Genomic DNA, 21,556 nt, shown 5'->3' with positions numbered 1-21,556 from the left:
CTGATCTCCATATCTCCATATCCAACTGTAAATCTGCCATAGCTGCAGCCATTCCAAACTCTCCTAGTCTAAAATTAAACTCTTGATCTTTCCCTTAAGACTGTTCTTCCTCCAGCATTTCCCATTTCAGGAAATAACACCTCAACCCACCAGTTGCTCATCTTAGAATGACTGGAATCATCCTTAACACCTCCCTTTTCTTCACTCCCCACAATGATCAGTAACCAAGTGCCGTTCATTCTGTATCCTAAATATATCTTGAATTCATTTTTCCTTTTCTTTTTGTCTGACACTGTGTTAGTCTAAATTCATCAACATCTTTAACCTAAATTACTGTAATCGTTTCCCACTTGGTATCTCTATATCCAATAGTTCTCACTTCAATTAATTCTTCATATGACAGTGAAAAACATTTTTTAAAGCCTAAGACAATTATGTCTTAACCTTTATGATCTTCCCAGTACTTGTAGGAAAAACTAACACATCCTCGAAAGTGTATTAATTATATTTTACTGTGAAGAAAAGAAAACCTAAATAACTGTGGATTCACTGGATAGAAATTTCTTCTTTCTCACATCAAAGACATAAGAGGTAGGCAGATTAGGGCTGATTCATCGAATATGGTATCCAAGACCTGGATCCCTTGTCTTTTTCTGGCATTTGCAGCATGCAGCTTTCACCCTGGTCAAGATATCTGCCTGATCTCCAGTCACTGCCTCCATCTTCCAGCTAACTGGAAGGAGAAGTCAAATGGACAAGAACATTCTCTCCCTTGAGAGACCATTCAGCTGACCTTGAGTTGTTCCCAACTTTATCACGCAACCAGACATAGCTGCAAGGCGGGTGGGATATAAAGTCTTTTATCCACTTGGACAATATCCAGCTAACAAGTTGCATTCATAATGAAGAGTTTGAAAGTGGATGTTGAGGTCCACTACTAATCTGCCTTTAAGGCTGATCAACTCTGGCCACATTGGCCTCCCTGAAATGAACAAACATACCCACATCTCTGGGTCTTGGCCATGTTGCCACCTTCCTGAAATGTTCTTCTGCCTGCCTCCTTGGAAAAAACTTCTTTGACTCAAAAGGCAAGGGGATAATTACTCTCTTAACTCCTTGTGTATCTCACTCATAGCATTAACTTAATTATATATTTGTCCACATAAGCATTTAGCTAATATTGTTATATTGTATTTCAAATATTTCAGCCTAGTAGAGAGGCGTGTGTATATAAACAGGTAAAACCTAATCCATATCAACAAATTAGAGCTGGCCAATAATCTTATAAAGTTAGTACATTTCAACAAATCTATAAGGTATAACATAGCTTTATTACATAAGGAGTGACAGAAGTAATGGAGTTTGGCATATTTAAGATACGTGATTGGTTGGAAGTCAGATAGCATGCCCACTGTCCTTGTATGAATAAGACAAAAAATATAGTAAGCCCACTAGTACTCATGGCACTAGTGCTTTCACTGGCACTCATGGTCCAGTGCCCAGCCAGGCTATGACACAAAGTATGTATTCATTTGTTGAGTGAAAAATAAATCAGTTAACTTGGCATTTATTTCGTGGTTAACAAAGCTTAGTATAAAACTAAAAAGCCACTTGAGAGATACAAATCAATATTCTGATGAGCTCCTTTTCATGTGTTTGTTGGTTGCATAAATGTCTTCTTTTGAGAAGTGTCTGTTCATATCCCTTGCCCACTTTCTGATGGGGTTGTTTGTGTTTTTCTTTTTTCTTGTAAATTTGTTTAAGTTCCTTATAGATTCTGGATATTATACCTTTGTCATATAGGTAGATTGCAAAATTTTTCTCCCATTCTGTAGGCTGCCTGTTCACTCTGATGCTAGTTTCTTTTGCTGGGCAGAAGCTCTTTAATCAAAACCACAATGAGATACCATCTCACACCAGTCAGAATGGTGATTATTAAAAAGTCAGGAAACAATAGACGCTGGCAAGGCTGTGGAGAAATAGGAACACTTCTACACTGTTTGTGGGTATGTAAATTAGTTCAACCATTGTGGAAGACAGTGTGGCAATTCCTCAAGGATCTAGAACAAGAAATACCATTTGACCCAGCCATCCTATTACTGGGTATATACCAAAAGGAATATAAATGATTCTGCTATAAAGACACATGCACATGTATGTTTATTGCAGCACTATTTACAATAGCAAATACTTGGAACCAACCCAAATGCCCATCAATGATAGACTGGATAAAGAAAATGTGGTACATATACACCATGGAATACTATGCAGCCATAAAAAAGAATGAGATCATGTCCTTTGCAGGGACATGGATGAAGCTGGAAGTCATCATCCTCAGCAAACTAACACAGGAACAGAAAACCAAACACCGCGTGGTCTCACTTATAAGTGGGAGTAGAACAATGAGAACACATGGACACAGGGAGGGGAACATCACACACCCGGGCCTGTCAAGGGGTGGGGGGCAAAGGGAGGGAGAGCATTAGGACAAATACCTAATGCACGTGGGGCTTAAAACCTAGGTGATGAGTTGATAGGTGCAGCAAACCACCATGGCACATGTATACCTATGTAACAAACCTGCACATTCTGCACATGTATCCTGGAACTTAAAGTTAAAAAATAAAGAAAAGTAACAATAAAGGTAATTTTAAAATGTATGAAAAACAGTATTGTTTTGCTGTGTGTTTGAATTACATTGCTGTCAAGTAGAGTGAGGTGAGCATTTGTATTTTGTCACAGGTTATGAACATTAAGATATTCTCATAACAAAACTCATCCATTTAATGTATACAATATATTAGATTTTAGTATATTCACAGAGTTGTGCAACCATCATCACTATCTAATTTTGAATAATTAATCCATCCCAAAATGAAGCCCCACACCTGCTAGCAGTCACTCCTCATCTCCCTACTAATTTATTTGTATTTCTATTGTATTGTCCATTTCGGACATTTCATATAAATAATTGATTTCTTTCACTTAGCATAGTGTTTTTAAAGTTTATCCATGTTGTCGCTTGTATCAGTCATTCATTTTTTTTTCTTACAAATAACATTCCATTGTTTGGATAGACCAAACATTTTCTGAGTCTCTTCATCAGTTAATGGATGTGCAGGTCGTTTTCACTTTTTTGGTTATTGTGAAAAATGCTGTAAGAACATTGGTGTACAGGTTTTTGGGTGACCATATGTTTTCATTTCTCTTGGTTATTGGATAAGTATCCTGTTGCTTCTGTAACAAATCACCATAAACTTAATGGCTTAACACAACCGAAATGTATTATCTTATGGTTCTGGAGGTCTGGAGTCCAAAATCAGTTTCACCAGGATAAAATCAAGGCGCTGGCCATGCTGCCACCTCTCTGGGAGCTCCAGGGGGACCTTTTCCAACTTCTTAAGACACCCAAACTCCTTGGCTCTACCAGCGATGGCATCTTCTCACCTGTGTTGCCATGATCATTATCAAAAGCTAATGGTTTCTGCCTCTGTTGATAATGATTTCTGCCTCCCCGATCTCTGCCTCTGCTGTAACGTCTCTCTCTGCCTCCATTGTTACATGACCTTCTCTGACTCTGATCCCCTCAACCTCCCTTTATAACAACACTTGTGATTACATTCAACCCACACAGATAATCCAAGTTCATCTCCCCATCTGGAGACACTGAATCACAGGTGAAAATTTCCTTTTTCATGTAAGATAATATGTTCACAGATTTCAGGGATTAGGAGGTGAGCATCTTTGAGGGGCATTATTTTGTTTCCTATAGTATCTAGGAGTGGAATAGCTGGATATGGCAACTCTGTGTTTAACATTTTGAGAACTATCAAACTGTTTCCAAAAGTGGCTGCACCAGTTTACATTTCCGCAAGCAAAATCTATGAGCCTTCCAATTTCTCCACATCCTTGCCTACCCTTGTTATTGTCTGTTGTTGTTGTTTTTTTTTTATTATAGTCATCCTAGATGATGGGGAGTGGCATCTGTGTTTTAATGTGCGTTCCCTAATGACTAGCAATGTTGAGAATCTTTTTATATGCTTTTTAGCCATTCTTACATTTTTTTTTGGAAAAATATCCATTCAAATCTTTTGCCCACTTTTCTTTTTAAGAGATGGGGTCTTGCTCTGTTTCCCAGGCTGGAGCGCAGTGACACAATCATATTTCACTGCAGCCTTCAACTCCTGGGCTCAAGCGATCCTCCTCCCTCAGCCTTCTGAGTAGCTAGGACTATAGGCACAAGCCACCATGCCCAGCTAATTTTTTTATTATTTATTCTTGTAGAGGCAGAGTGTTGCTATGTTGGTAGTTTTTTTTGCCCACTTTTAATTAGATTATTCGTCTTTTTATTGTGGACTTGTAAGACTTTTTTACATATTCTGGATAAAGTTCCTTATCAGATGTATGACATATAATTATCAGATGTATGTTATATAATTTGCAAATGTTTTCTCCCCTACTGTGGGTGGCTTTTTTACTTTCTTGATGTATCATTTGCAGCAAAATGTTGTTAATTTTGATGAGGTCTTCATTAGTCAAAGTTCTTCAGAGAGACAGAACTAATAGGATATATAAATGTAGATACAGATGGATGTAGATATGGATACATGAGAAAAGATATATTAGGAGAACTGGCTCACATGTGGAGGCTCAGAAGTTTCATGGTAGTGAGTCTGCAAGCTAAAGATCCAGGGGTGCTGGTAGCATGGTTCAGTTCAGGTGTAAGGCCTAAGAACTAAGGAAACCAATGGCATAACTCTCAGTCCAAGATCAAAGGCCTGAGAGCCCCAAGAGGCCTCTGGTGTACCTCCCAGAGTCCAAAGGCCAAAGACCCTGAAGTTCTAATGTCCAAGGACAGAAGTAAAAGGATGTTTCAGGTCCAGTGGAAAGAGAGAGAGAGAGCAAATTCATCCTTCTTTCCCCTTTTATTCCATCCGGGCTCCAAGCTGATTGGACGGTGCCTGCCCACATTGAGGCAAATCGTCCCCACTCGGTCTATCTTTTTTTTTTATTATTATACTTTAAGTTTTAGGGTACATGTGCACAATGTGCAGGTTAGTTACATATGTATACATGTGCCATGCTGGTGCGCTGCACCCACTAACTCGTCATCTAGCATTAGGTATATCTCCCAGTGCTATCCCTCCCCCCTCCCCCCACCCCACAACAGTCCCCAGAGTGTGATGTTCCCCTTCCTGTGTCCATGTGTTCTCATTGTTCAATTCCCACCTATGAGTGAGAATATGTGGTGTTTGGTTTTTTGTTCTTGCGATAGTTTACTGAGAATGATGATTTCCAATTTCATCCATGTCCCTACAAAGGACATGAACTCATCATTTTTTATGGCTGCATAGTATTCCATGGTGTATATGTGCCACATTTTCTTAATCCAGTCTATCATTGTTGGACATTTGGGTTGGTTCCAAGTTTTTGCTATTGTGAATAGTGCTGCAATAAACATACGTGTGCATGTGTCTTTATAGCAGCGTGATTTATAGTCCTTTGGGTATATACCCAGTAATGGGATGGCTAGGTCAAATGATATTTCTAGTTCTAGATCCCTGAGGAATCGCCACACTGATTTCCACAATGGTTGAACTAGTTTACAGTCCCACCAACAGTGTGAAAGTGTTCCTATTTCTCCACATCCTCTCCAGCACCTGTTGTTTCCTGACTTTTTAATGATTGCCATTCTAACTGATATGAGATGATATCTCATTGTGGTTTTGATTTGCATAAAAACCCTAGAAGAAAACCTAGGCGTTACCATTCAGGACATAGGCACAGGCAAGGACTTCATGTCTAAAACACCAAAAGCAATGGCAACAGAAGCCAAAATTGACAAATGGGATCTAATTAAACTAAAGAGCTTCTGCACAGCAAAAGAAACTACCATCAGAGTGAACAGGCAACCCACAAAATGGGAGAAAATTTTCACAACCTACCCATCTGACAAAGGGCTAATATCCAGAATCTACAATGAACTCAAACAAATTTACAAGAAAAAAACGAACAACCCCATCAAAAAGTGGGCAAAGGACATGAACAGACACTTCTCAAAAGAAGACATTTATGCAGCCAAAAAATACATAAAAAAATGCTCACCATCACTGGCCATCAGAGAAATGCAAATCAGTCTATCAACTCACATGCCAATATCCTCCAAAACCACCCTCTCAGACCCACCCACAAACAATGCTTCCCCAATCATATAGGCATCCCTCCATCCCGTCAAGTTGACAACTAAAATGCACCATCACAAGGTCCAATTTATTTAATTTTTATTTTGTTGATCTTGCTTTTGGGTATCATATCTAAGAAAACATTCCCTAATTTTATGTTACAAAGATTACGCCTATGTTTTCTTCTAAGAGTTTTATAGTTTTAGCTCTTATGTTGAGACCTATGATTCATTTTGAGGTTTTGTGCGTGTGTATGATATAATAAAGGGGTACAACTATGTCTTTCTTGGACATGTGGATATCTAGTTGTCCCAGCTCTGTTTGTTGAAATGACTGTTTTATTCCCCATTACATGATCTTAGCTCACTTGTTAAAAATCAGTTAAATATAAAGGTAGAGGTTTATTTTTACTCTCACCTGGATTCCATTCATTTATGTGTGTATCCTTATGTCAGTTGCATTCTATCTTGATTACTGTAATATTGCAGTAAGCTTTGAAGTTGCAAGTGTGGGTCTTTTAAATTTGTTTTTTTCTAAAATTGTTTTAGTTATCATGGGGTCCTTGTACTTTCATACATTTTATGACCAGCTTGTCAATTTCTGTCAAAAAGCCAGCTGGGATTTTGATAAAGATGGTGATGAATCTGTAGATTAATTTAGGAAATATTCACATTTTAATGATATTAAGTCCTTTAATCCCAAAACCTGGGATATCTTTTCATTCATTTAGATCTTCTTTAATTTCCTTTGGAAATGTTTTGTATTTTCAGTGAAAAAGTCTCATACTGTACACAGTGTGCATTTGTTAAATTTTTCATAAGCAGTTTATTTTGATGCTATTATAAATAAAATTATTTTCTTAACATTATTTTTGGATTGTTCCTTGCAAGTGCATAGAGATACAACTGATTTTTTTTTATTGATCTTGTATCCTGAAATTTTTGGAACTCATTTATGAGTTATAATAATTTTTTAGTGTATTCCTTAGGATTTTCTATATGCAGTATTATGCCATTTCCAAGAAGAGATTATTTTACTTCTCATTTTCTGGTGTGGATGCCTTTTATTTATTTTTCTTGCTTAATTGCTCTTGTTAGAACCTCCAGTGCAATAGTGAATAGATGTGGCAGGAATGGACAATATTGTTTCTGATTGTAGAGGAAAAACATTCTGTCTTTCACCAAGTATGGTATTAGCTATGGATATTTCACAGATGCCTTTTATCAGGTTAAAGAAGTTTCCTTTTATTCCAAGTTTGTTGAGTGTTTTTATGATGAAGGAATGCTGGATTTTGTCAGATACCTTTTCTACATCTGTTGAGATGATCATGTGGTTTTTGTTCTTTTTTCAGATGTTAAATCGACTTTAATTTTTTAGACCTGGTTTCCTTTAATTCTTAGAACATATATGTGTGTGTATATATATTTATGTGTATATATATTTATATGTATATATAATAACTGGTTTAAAATATTTGTTCATTTGGTCCCCTTGGGAACTTTTTCTATTGACTGCTCTTTTCCTTCATATGAACCTTCCTTTCCTATTTATCTGCATATCTTCTAATATTTTATTTCAAATTGAGCATTTTTGATATGATGTGGCAACTCTGGATATCAGATTCCACCCCTACTCCTGGGGTTTGTTGTTGCTGCTGTTTGTTTAATGATATGTGTTAACTTATTCTGTAAAGTATTTATTCCCTGTAGTGTGAAGTTACTGAGCCTTTGCTTGGTTAGCTTAGCAGTCAAACAACAATTGGTCAGAGATTTTCTTACATGCCTTGAAGCTATAAAACTTCTGCCCTTTGCTGACAGACTGTGTGTGTGTGTTGGGGTGTGTTTTCAATGCTCAGGTAGTTTACAGCTCTGTCTTAGCCTTCACTTCCTGCTTGTACAGGGCCTAAAAGTCAGCCAGAGATGGAAGATTGGGTTCCTCTCAGATGTTTCTAGGGAATGCACACAGCTCTGTACATGTATGTGGCCTTCCTTCTATATCCTCAGGAATGTGTCAGAGCTTTCTGGAGCCCTGTGTGGGCCCATTCCCCAGATCTTCCTTTTAAGTTTTTGGCCAACCTCTTGTTTGGTCCTATTGGTATCACAGCCTCAGGCAACTGTGCTGCTAAACAATTTTCAAAGCTTTGTTTCCAACCAATTCTCTGGGGGTAGAGCTTTTCTAGCAGAGTGAGCTCCAAGTCAGGTCGGATAGTGACTGCAAATAGAGCTTTTCTGGCAGAGTGAGCTCTATGTCAAGTCAAATAGTGAACACTGATCTGAAGATGGGAACTTTTGAGAAGTTTCACATCAAGTCTGTCCCATTTAGTGGCTGCAAAGCTGCTGGTTTTTATAGCAACTGTGGCTGCCAGATGGTTAGTATTCAAGGCTCCTACGAACAAGTTAAAAGATCACAAAGGCCCTGTTCTCATGTAGGTTCAGCAGTTTTTCTTAAATAAATGTTTCTCAAATAATTGCCTGCCTTTTATTAACTTTCAGAGCTCTGAACAAGTTGATTTTGATGGCTTTTGTCATTGTTTCTGTTGCTTTTATAGAGGAGCAAATTTATTTCAGTTCCTGTCTGCCATTCCAGAACTCCTTCCCCCCACAAAATTCTCACTGATTATCAAAATTTACCCCTCTTTAGTGATTAGAAATAGAAATTATAAAGCTAAACAAACAAACAACTTAATTCAGCCTTGGATAAAATTAAAATATATTATAAGTCACAGTGGTATGTAATAAACCTTAAGAAAGAATCAGAGTTCACTATCAGGTATTTTCAATTTTATAGTATTCTTCTTATAAAAAGAATATTTACAATGCAGAGTCCAGATAAGAGCTCAGAGAATAATGAACATTCTTGAGAAAACATATATAAAGGAAAAAAATACTTAGTTATATTTATCCCAGTCCTGAAATTACATCAGCTCTTCAATAGGACTAGAAAATCCTTCCTACTTGTTTGCCCAATATTAAGTACAAAGTTGTTGCTTAATTTTTCTGGTGCATAATCTTCTGATGATCAGGAAAACCACAGATCTGGAATCAACTTTTCTTTTCACATACTGCATAAAAGAAAATATAAACTATCAGATTCAGATTCAAATGCAATAAGAAGCCTGAATTTTTTTTGACAGATAATAGATTTCTATTGAAATTTCTATTGAATGTATTGATAAATACAGCTAGATGTATCGGTAGAGACATATTTTACCTTCATGTAAGTTACTACTTAGTCTTTCAGCAATAGAAATAAAAGATGGCTATTGGTATTTAAACTTAACACAATGCTATGGGGTACAGAAGAACAATTTATAGAAAAATAAGTCTTTAAAGAATTGGAGGATGCCCTTATATTTTTCACTTCCTATAGTATGTGTTTTGGATTGCTACTGACACCATCTTTTTTAAAAAATTGATATTCATTCATCATGAAAAAGAAGCACCTGGTGATTTGACATTTTCTAAATTGTACCTTTTGTCCTAAACATCTGTTTTTGTTGAAAGCCTTTTGAATGAGTACACATCCAGGAGTGAAGAAGACAAGCTCAACTGCCATTCTCTGAGCAGTTCAAGGCATACTGAGTTGCGGGAGTTGTGTGGTGGTCCACTCTGACTGCAAGCACCCCTTTCTTGAACCGAACAGAGTCAAGTGGAATCAAAGGTGAGTCTATGACTTGTCTTGGACAAGAAACAGTTTATTGATGAATCAGCTGTGGCAACATGTCTTTCCTGCAGAGAGCTGAGTCAGAGCAAATTTAAGGCAAGTATTCTGACAGCTTCTAAAGAAGAATTTGCAAGTTGTTCCCTCCAATCTGGCACAAACCCAGATCATTGAATAGAATTTAAGGTTTTGTGTTTTTTTTTTTCAGTTGTGCCTGGGTGGTTTTCTTTCTTTTAAAAAAATTGACTCAAAAGTTTCCACTGAGTTCCAATCAATATGCCTGAGATGGGCCAAGTCATCCTGGCAGAGGGAAGCACTGAGATTGTATTTCTGAGATGTGCACCAGGAGGTAGGGTTCTCCAAGGGAGGGTAAGGGAAATGTAGAAGCTCAAGAGATCTGGTGGCTGCGAAGATAGATGGCTGCCATGGCCAGACTCGATGCCATGGGGTGTTCACTGGTGAATGTTGGCAGGCGGCTTTGGCTAGTTTCCTTGCTTCAATGCTGTGTGACCTGAATAAGCCATTTGGTTGCATTAATAGCTCCTTTTTTCAGCCCCCAAAATGAGAGATATGGAAGTGAAGGAGAGTATATCCTTACTGTAAAAGTATGTTCTTGGATAGCCGAATATACATTAGGTAAATTTAAGCCAATAGTTTCACTGACATAGTATTGTTGAGATTTGTTTTTCTCCTCCCTCATTGATCTTTGCTGGCAATGGTACTGACATATTAGTGTCTTTGTCCTCAGCCTCTCTGACAAGGAGTTAATAAATTTTAATGAAGAATTTAAGAAAAAGCTCTCCTTTTGGAAATGACCGTATGTATAATCTTAAGTTTGAAAACACCTGTAAGTTAGTGGGAGCTCAAAATGAGAAGGACTATGCATTCTAAAATATGCTGTTTCATTACAACAAGTATTTGTGTGTATGCATTTTTAATGTGAATGAAATTAATAATTTGATTAATGACAATCTGTCAGCTGTAACAGCTGTAACTATCGTTTGGGTGGAAATAGAAAGTTTGAGATCCACAGGGTTAGCTTTCATTAGAAGTGTAACTCTGTGTTTGTGTGTGTGAATGTACACATGAACATGTAGTAGAAATTATTGATAAACTGAACTCATCAAATTTAAAAACATCTGTTCTTCAGAAAACATTTGACACTGATTTTAAAAAGGTGAAACCACAGATTCGGAGAAAATAGTCACAATGTACATAACTGGCAAACCATCCAATGAAAATGAGCAAAGACTTAGACACTTATTAAGAGATATATCAATGATTAGTAGGCACATTAAAAAATGCTCCACATTGTTAGTTACCAGAAATGCAATTAAAATGACAACGTGCTAGCATTCACCGTTCAGAATGACTAACATTAATAAGACTGAGAACACCAACTGTTCATGACGATGTGGACCAACTGGAATTCTCATACAATGATAATGAGGTATAAACTTACACAACCACATTGCAAAATACTTGGAAAGTTTCTTATAAAGCTTTTTAAAAATTGAAAATGTATTGTGTCATTCACGGATTACACTTCTAGGTATTTACCTAAGAGAAATGTAAACATGTCTACAAAAAGTTTGTGCAAGAATGATCACATAGCTTTATATGTATTAGCCAGAACATGCAAAAAGGAAATGTTCACCATTAAGAGACAGATAAGCAAATTGTGGTATATTTATACCACAGAATACTACTCATAATGATACAGGAGCTAAAAAGGAATTATTTAGGCTGTTAGTGAGGGTAAGAGAGTCCTCAGTAAGGCTTCGCTTTTAACGAAAAGCAGCCCCCAAATCATTTCTTTTCTAATAGAGAGCAGCCCCTAAAATCAAGCTGCAGACAAAGAAAGGCAAGCTAGATGCTTGCACGGGGGAATGCTAGCAGTTGTGCCAATAGGAAAAGGCTACCTGGGGGCCAGGCATGTTCAACATGAGTCTCCACCTTCCTTTTTCTTTGTCAACCACATGTACAATAAAGGAACAGGCAACATGGCGCCGGACAGGTAGAGAACCCATTTGCATAATAAAAGATTAGGTTGAGGTGGCACACCTGGTCTGACCAATCTCCTGTGCCCTATGTAAATCATACACCACTTCCTCAAGCTTGTCTATAAAACCCTATGCATTTCACCATAAAATTGGAAGACCCACTCAGGAGCCCCTCTCTGCAGGAAGGAGAGCTTTTCTCTTTTCTCTCACCTGTTAAACCTCCACTCTTAAACTCACTTCTTGTGTTTCCATGTCCTTGATTTCCTTGGTGTGAGATGATGAACCTTGGGTATTTACCCCAGACAATGAAACAGCTTCAGTAAGTAAAAGGGGAGTGAATTACTAATACCCACAACAACATTCATGAACCGAAAAAACAGAACAAAACAAAACAAACAAGCAAAAAACATGTTGAGCATTAAGGGCTAAAAACAAAAGAATATATTCTGCATGATCCCATTTATAAGCCTTTTAGGAACAGGCAAAACTAATCTCAGATGAGAGAAATCTGAAAATTGTTGCTTCAAATGCAGGGTTTGGAGAGAACTGAGAGGGGGCATGAGGAAACTTTCTGGAGTAAATGAAAATTTTCTCAACTCTGATAGTTGCATGAGTTGCACAAATGCACGCATTTGCTAAAACTATTTAAACTGTGTACTTCATATTTGTACATTCCACTGTCTATAATTTTCAGAGTGTTTAAAATATATTTAAAGATAAAATTTGAGTCTGTAAAGACAGTAGAAGGAAACAACCCCATTAAAAACTGGGTAAAGGACCTGAACAGACTTTTCTCTAAAGACGTACACATGAAAAGTGGTCAACAAAAACATGAAAAAATGCTCAACATCACTAATCATCAGAGAAATGTAAATTAAAACCATGATGAGATATCATCTTACACCAGTCAGAATAGCTGTTATTAAAATGTCAAAAACAATAGATGTTGGCGTGGATGCGGAGAAAAGGGAACATTTATACAATGTTGGTGGGAATGTAAATTAGTACAACCTCTATGGAAAGCAGTGTGGAGATTTTTTGAAGAACTAAAAGTAGAACTACCATTTGACCCAGTAATCACACTGCAGGGTGTCTACCAAAAGGAAAAGTAATCATTATATAAGAAAGACACCTGCACTTGCATGTTCATCACAGCACCATTCACAATAGCAAAGTCATGGAACCAACCTAAGGGTTCATCAGTGGTTGACTGGATAAATAAAGTGTGGTATGTATTCTGCATGGAATACTATGCAGCCATAAAAAAGAATGAAATCACATCCTTTGCAGCAAAATGAATGGAGGTGGAGACGATTATACTAAGTCAACTAACTCAGAAACAGAAAACTAAATACTGCATGTTCTCACTAAGTGTGAGCTAAACATTTGGCAGACATAGACCTAAAGATGGAAATAATGGACACCAGGGACTCTAAAAGGGGAAAGAGTTGAGGGGGAAGGCTGAAAAATAACCTATCAGGTATGATGTTCACTGTTTGGTAATGGTAATGGGTTCACTAGAAGCCCAGTATCCACCAGTATGTAATATATTCGTGTAACAAACATGCACATGTACCCCCTTGAATTTAAAAAAAAACAAATAAATAAAAGATATTAGGTTGAAAAAATAAATCAAGAGGTAGGAAAGGCTAGAAAATATCAAGAAAAAATGCTAAGTTGACAAATTTGAGTAATTAAAAATTATAATTTATGTATGGCAAAAATAAGAATATAGGTAATGTTAAAAGACAGATAAAAAAGTAGAAAAACGTATCTAATATGACAAAGGGCTAACTAAAATCTAAAGAGCTTTTTGAAATCATTAAATACAAGTAATTACTCCCTATAAAATAGACAAAATCATAAATAGATAAGTTCACTGAAACAAATATGTATAGATATAGATAAATGTATATATATAATATCACACATGAAAAGATGTACTCTATCCATAATAAAATAAATGCAAATTAGAGAGCAATTAAACATTTTTGACCTAATAGACTTGTAAAGAATATAATGCTTGATAGTACACAGTGCTAGTTGCACTGGTATTCCCCACATTTTTGATGGAGTATGAATAAGTGCAAACTCTCTAAGGAGCAATTTGTCAATATACATCAAAATGTAAAACGTTCATATCCTTGAATCCAGGAATTGGGCTTCTAGGTCAAATATGCAAGGTTTTTTATTGCAGCATTGTTTGGAATGTCAAATGACTGGAAACAGTCAAGTTGGAACTGGTTACATAAATTGTGGTTACATCCAGACATTGCTTACATACAGCCATGAAAAGGAACACGAAAGCTCTTTATATGATGATATGGATCTATCTCCAAGATACTTTGTTAACTGAGAAGCATAAGGTCATCTCTACATTTCTATGTAAATAAGAATGGATAAATGTAAATATAAATGTAACACATGCACAGAATATATTTGGAAGAAATAATAGCAAACTAACAGAAATTGTCTAAAGGGAGGGGCAGTAGTGTTGAGAGACAAGGAGAGGAGATGTTTACTTTTCACATCACCTTCTTGTAGTTGCATTTTTTTTTTTAACTCTGGGCATGTATGTGGTGTAGAGAAAATGGCTTAGCTGGAGCTGTCACCCAGAGCGCCTTTTTACGGCCTGTCGAGCACGACTATGTCAGAACAGTTGACTTCTTACATGCAGTTCAGGGGTCCCAGAGAGATGTATTCCAAGGAATCAACCTTCAACTTGGCTTTGGAAATCATACACTGACACTTTTACTGTCTGTATAAGATAAGGCTGTCGCAAACCAACCCATATTTAAACGTAAGGGAAATTAACTCCATCTCTTGGTAGCAGGAACATCAAAAAATTCTTGACTATCATCTTTAATTCATTACAAATGTTATCAGTAAAAAGTAATGTAAGAATTAAGAGGAGGACCAATTCATCAACATGAAGGTAGTGTCACACAGCTGTCTTTCAGTAAAATGTGCTCTGTAGCCTTCACATACATTTCCTTCCATTTCTCAGTAACTCCCTTTGGAATTAAGTATCCTGATCTGAGACAATATATGAGAAGAGTATCATAATCCGCGAGGACATGTGTGTCGGTTCCATTCAAAATGGCAGCTCATAATTTGACACACTCAGATATTTTTGTTGTTTTTGGTTTTCTTTCAGACCTCAGGTACAGAATACAGTTTAAGAATTCTTATTTCATGGTCTGTTGTTGATTACTGGTTCTTGTTAGGCCTCTTTCTTGTTATTCATTCATTCATTTTTTTTTCACACTTAATGCCTTTTCCCTGTGTACCCCTCTCTCACTTCATATGCAACCATTTTAATGTATACTGTTTTGTATGTGTTCGAAACGAACATTACTGTTTTGTATGAATGTATTTTTATTGTTGTAAAATACACACAACGTACCATTTATCATTTAAAGCATTTTTAAGTGTACAATTCAGTGGCATTAATACATTTACAATGCTGTGTAACTATCATCTTTATCTATTTCTAAAACTTTTTAATCACTCCAAACAAACACTCTTAGTAATTATGCAATAACTCCCCATTTCCCCTTCCTTCCAGCTGCTAATAACCTCTACTCTACATTCCTTATCTTTAAAGTTGTTTTTTCTAGGTATTTCATCTTTGAGGAATCATATAATATTTATCCTTTGTGTCTGACTTCTTTCAGTTAGCATAATGTTTCCAAGGTTTATTCATACTGTAGCAACCATCAGAACTTCATTCAATTTTATGGCTGAATATTAATCCATTGTATGTATATGCCATTTTATCCAATTACTTATTCGTTGATAGACACTTGTTGCCATTTTCAGCTGTTGTGTGTGAATAATGCTACTGTGAACATTGTTGTATGAGTATCCATTTAATTCCCCTTATTTAATTATTTTGGGAGTGGGATTGTAGGAGTGGAATTACAGGGTCATACGATAATTTTATATTTAACTTTTTGAAGAACTGTCAAACTATTTTCCATAGCAGCAATACTATTTTACCTTCCCACCACCAACTAGGATTCCAATTGTTCTACATCCTCCCAGCACTTGTTATTTTCCATTTTTTTAAAAACAACAGTCATCTTAATGTGTGTAGTAATATTTCATTGTGGTTTTAATTTGCATGTCCCTAACAACTATAATGTTGACCATATCTCTATGCACGTAATGGCCATTTGTATGTCTTCTTTGCTTAAAGGTTGTTATTTTTGCTGAAGTTCAATTTGTCTATGGTGGTGGTGTTGCTTTTGCTTTTGGTATCATATTTAAAACGTCATTGCCAAATCCAACGTTATGATTTTCCCTTAAGTGTTCTTCTATGTGTTTTACATTTTTATCTCTGAAGTTTAGGTTTTTAATCCATTTAGAGTTAATTCTTATATATGACATAAAGTAAGAGTTCAACTTTATTATGCATGTTTTCCCACCATCTTTTGTTGGAAAGACTGTCCTTTCCCCTTTGAGTAGTCTTGAAACCTTGCTGAAAATGAATTGACTGGATATATGAGGGCTTACTTCTAGGCTCTTTATTCTATTCCATTGGTCCATGTCTCTATCCTTATGCCAATACCATGGTATTTTGATTACTATTGCTTTGTAGGAAGTTTTGAAATTGGGAAGCACGAGTCTTCCAATTTTGTTCTTCATTTTCAATATCTATTTGGGGTCCTTTGAAGTTCCTTAAAAAATTTTAGAATAGGTTTTTCTGTTTATGCAAAAGACACCATTGGGATTTTGAAAGGATTACATTACATCTTTAGACAGCTTTAATTAGTTTTGTCATTTAAAAAATATTTAGTATTCCAGTCTATGAACACTAGTTGTCTCTCTGTTTATTTATGTTGTCCTTAACTTTTTTCAGTAGCGTTTCGTTGTTTTCACTTTACAAGTCTTTTTCTTCCTTGGTTAAATTTATTTGTAAATTGATTCTATCATTAATGAAACTTTTTTCCTTAATTTCCTTTACAGAGTGTTCCTTGCTAGTGTATAGAAATATACTGATTTTTGTGTGTCGATTTTGTATCCTGCAAATTTGCTGAATTTGTTTATTAGCTCCAACAGTTTTTTTTTTTTGTGGTTTCTTTAGAGCTTCCGACATATAAGATTATATCATCTGAGAACAGAGATAATTTTATTTCCTCCTTCCAGCTTGGATGCCTTTTATTTTATTTTATTTTATTTTTTGTCTAATTGCTCTGGTTGGAACTTTCAGTGCTATGTTGAATAGAAGTGATGATGATGAGCAATTTTGTCTTGTTCCTGATTTTAGGGGAAAACATTTCAGTCTTTCATCACTGGGGATGATGTTGGCTATGGGTTTTTCACATATGGCCTTTATGATGTTGAAGGAGTTGCCCCCTATTCCTAGTTTATTGAATGTTTTTATCATGAAAAGATGCTGGATTTTGGCAAATGCTTTCTCTGTATCAACTAATATGCTCATGTGAGTTTTTCCCCTTCATTCTATTAATGTGGTATACTGTATTGATTGATTTTCATATGCTGAAGGACACTTGAATTCCTGAAATAAAATTTACTTGGTCATGGTGTGTAATCCTTTTACTATACTGATAAATTTGGCTTCGTAGTACTTTGTTGAGTTTTTTTAAATCTATATTCATAAAAGCCTGCTGGTGTCTTTTATTATAGTATCTGTTCCCAGTTCTAGTATAATGGTACTGTTAGTCTTAAGGAAAAGCGTTATAAAATGTTTCCTTCTCTTAGATTCCTTAGAAGAGTTTGAGAACTATTGATGTCAGTTATTCTTTAAATGTTTGGTAGAATTCACCACTGAAGCCAACTTGCCCTGAACTTTTCTTTGTTGGAGGGTTTTTGATTTCTGATTCAATATGCTTACTTGTTATAGGTCTATTCAGATTTTCTGCTGCTTCTTGAATCAATTTTGTATTTTGGGTCTAGATTTTTCCATTCTGTCCAGACTATCCAATGTGTTGGCATACAATATTCCATAGTATTTTCTTACCATCCTTCTTATTTATGCAAAATTGGTAGTAATATTCCTACTGTCATTTCTGATTTTAGCAATTTCAGTCTTTGCTTTCTTTTTCTTACTTAGTCTAGACAAAGGTTTGTTTATTCTGTTGACTTTTTAAAGAATCAACTTTTGAGTCTCTCTATCATTAATCTATTCTCAATTTTGTTTATCTCCACTGTAATCTTTATTATTCATTCCTTCTGCTAGCTTTGGGTTTACTTTAATCTTCTTTTTCTTGTTCTTTGGGTGTTCAGATAGGTTGTTGATTTGAGATTTCTCCTCTTTTTAAATGTCACTGTTTACAGCATAAATGTCCCATGTAGTTCCTCTTTCACTGTGTCCTATAGGTTTTGAGATGTTGTTGTTTTGTTTGTTTGTTTGTTTGTTTTGATTTTTTTTATTATACTTTAAGTTCTAGGGTACATGTGCACAACATGCAGGTTTGTTGCATATGTACACATGTGCCATGTTGGTGTGCTATACCCATTAACTCGTCATTTACGTTAGGTATATCTCCTAATGCTATCCCTCCCCCGTCCCCCCACCCCATGACAGGCCCCACTGTGTGATATTTTCATTCCTGTGTCCACGTGTTCTCATTATTCAATTCCCACCTATGAGTGAGAACATGCGGTGTTTGGTTTTTTGTCCTTGCGATAGTTTGCTGAGAATGATGGTTTCCGGCTTCATCCATGTCCCTACAAAGGACATGAACTCATCATTTTTTATGGCTGCAGAGTATTCCATGGTGTGTATGTGCCACATTTTCTCAATCCAGTCTATCATTCATGGACATTTGGGTTGGTTCCAAGTCTTTGCTATTGTGAATAGTGCCCCAACAAACGTACGTGTGCATGTGTCTTTATAGCAGCATGATTTATAATCCTTTGGGTATATACGCAGTAATGGGATGGCTGGGTCAAATGGTATTTCTAGTTCTAGATCCTTGAGGAATCGCCACTCTGTCTTCCACAATGGTTGAACTAGTTTACAGTCCCACCAACAGTGTAAAAGTGTTCCTATTTCTCCACATCCTCTCCAGCACCTATTGTTTCCTGACTTTTTAATGATTGCCATTCTAACTGGTGTGAGATGGTATCTCCTTGTGGTTTTGATTTGCATTTCTCTGATGGCCAGTGATGATGAGCATTTTTTCATGTGTCTGTTGGCTGCATAAATGTCTTCTTTTGGGAAGTGTCTGTTCATATCCTGCGCCCACTTTTTGATGGGGTTGTTTGATTTTTTCTTGTAAATTTGTTTGAGTTCATTGTAGATTCTGGATATTAGCCCTTTGTCAGCTGAGTAGATTGCAAACATTTTCTCCCATTCTGTAGGTTGCCTGTTCACTCTGATGGTAGTTTCTTTTACTGTGCAGAGCTCTTTAGTTTAATTAGATCCCATTTGTCAATTTTGTCTTTTGTTGCCATTGCTTTTGGTGTTTTAGACATGAAGTCCTTGCCCATGCCTATGTCCTGAATGGTATTGCCTAGGTTTTCTTCTAGGGTTTTTATGGTTTTAGGTCTAACATTTAAGTCTTTAATCCATCTTGAATTAATTTTTGTATAAGGTGTAAGGAAGGGATCCAGTTTCAGCTTTCTGCATATGGCTAGCCAGTTTTCCCAGCACCATTTATTAAATAGGGAATACTTTCCCCATTGCTTGTTTTTGTCAGGTTTGTCAAATATCAAATGGTTGTAGATGTGTGGTATTATTTTTGAGGGGTCTGTTCTGTTCCATTGGTCTATATCTCTGTTTTGGTACCAGTACCATGCTGTTTTGGTTACTATAGCCTAGTAGTATAGTTTGAAGTCAGCTAGTGTGATGCCTCCAGCTTTGTTCTTTTGGCTTAGGATTGTCTTGGAAATGTGGGCCCTTTTTTGGTTCCATATGAACTTTAAAGTAGTTTTTTCCAATTCTGTGAAGAAAGTCATTGGTAGTTTGATGGGGATGGCATTGAATCTATAAATTACCTTGGGCAGTATGGCCATTTTCACGATATTGATTCTTCTTATCCATGAGCATGGAATGTTCTTCCATTTGTTTGTGTCCTCTTTTATTTCCTTGAGCAGTGGTTTGTAGTTCTCCTTGAAGAGGTCCTTCACATCCCTTGTAAGTTGGATTCCTAGGTATTTTATTCTCTTTGTAGCAATTGTGAATAGGAGTTCACTCATGATTTGGCTCCCTATTTGTCTGTTATTGGAGTATAAGGATGCTTGTGATTTTTGCACATTGATTTTGTATCCTGAGACTTTGCTGAAGTTGCTTATCAGCTTAAGGAGATTTTGGGCTGAGACGATGGGGTTTTCTAAATATACAATCATGTCATCTGCAAACAGGGACAATTTGACTTCCTCTTTTACTAATTGAATACACTTTATTTCTTTCTCCTGCCTGATTGCCCTAGCCAGAACTTCCAACACTGTGTTGAATAGGAGTGGTGAGAAAGGGCATCCCTGTATTGTGCCAGTTTTCAAAGGGAATGCTTCCGGTTTTTGCCCATTCAGTATGGTATTGGCTGTGGGTTTGTCATAAATAGCTCTTATTATTTTGAGATACGTCCCATCAATACCTAATTTATTGAGAGTTTTTAGCATGAAGTGCTGTTGAATTTTGTCAAAGGCCTTTTCTGCATCTATTGAGATAATCATGTGGTTTTTGTCTTTGGTTCTGTTTATATGCTGGATTACGTTTATTGATTTGCATATGTTGAACCAGCCTTGCATCCCAGGGATGAAGCCCTCTTGATCGTGGTGGATAAGCTTTTTGATGTGCTGCTGGATTCATTTTGCCAGTATTTTATTGAGGCTTTTTGCATCGATGTTCATCAGGGATATTGGTCTAAAATTCTCTTTTTCGTTGTTGTGTCTCTGTCGGGCTTTGGTATCAGGATGATGCTGGCCTCATAAAATGAGCTAGGGAGGATTCCCTCTTTTTCTATTGATTGGAATAGTTTCAGAAGGAATGGTACCAGCTCCTCCTTGTACCTCTGGTAGAGTTCAGCTGTGAATCCATCTGGTCCTGGACTTTTTTTGGTTGGTAGGCTATTCATTATTGCCTCAATTTCAGAGCCTGTTATTGGTCTATTCAGGGATTCAACTTCTTCCTGGTTTAGTCTTGGGAGGGTGTATGTGTCCAGGAATTTATCCATTTTTTCTGGCTTTTCTAGTTTCTTTGCATAGAGGTGTTTATAGTACTCTCTGATGGTAGTTTGTATTTCTGTGGGATCGGTGGTGATATCCCCTTTATCATTTTCTATTGTGTCTATTTGATTCTTCTCTCTTTTCTTCTTTATTTGTCTTGCTAGCATTCTATCAGTTTTGTTGATCTTTTCAAAAAACCAGCTCCTGGATTCATTGATTTTTTGAAGGGTTTTTTGTGTTTCTATTTCCTTGAGTTCTGCTCTGATCTTAGTTATTTCTTGCCTTCTGCTAGCTTTTGAATGTGTTTGCTCTTGCTTCTCTAGTTCTTTTAATTGTGATGTTAGGGTATCATTTTTAGATCTTTCCTGCTTTCTCTTGTGGGCATTTAGTGCTATAAATTTCCCTCTACACACTGCTTTAAATGTGTCCCAGAGATTCTGGTATGTTGTGTCTGTGTTCTCATTGGTTTCAAAGAACATCTTTATTTCTGCCTTCATTTCGTTATGTACCCAGTAGTCATTCAGGAGCAGGTTGTTCAGTTTCCATGTAGTTGAGTGGTTTTGAGTGAGTTTC

General features: G+C 36.5%; 1 pseudogene; it reads left to right on the top strand.

Annotated features, from left to right (window-relative positions):
• Positions 1-21,556, top strand: part of LOC109027128 (snRNA-activating protein complex subunit 5-like) — a 283,079-nt pseudogene that overhangs the window by 175,657 nt on the left and 85,866 nt on the right.

This window comes from Gorilla gorilla, chromosome 5, assembly GCF_029281585.2.
Source record: "Gorilla gorilla gorilla isolate KB3781 chromosome 5, NHGRI_mGorGor1-v2.1_pri, whole genome shotgun sequence".
Lineage (NCBI taxonomy): Eukaryota > Metazoa > Chordata > Mammalia > Primates > Hominidae > Gorilla > Gorilla gorilla.
This window is presented reverse-complemented; position numbering and strand designations above follow the sequence as displayed.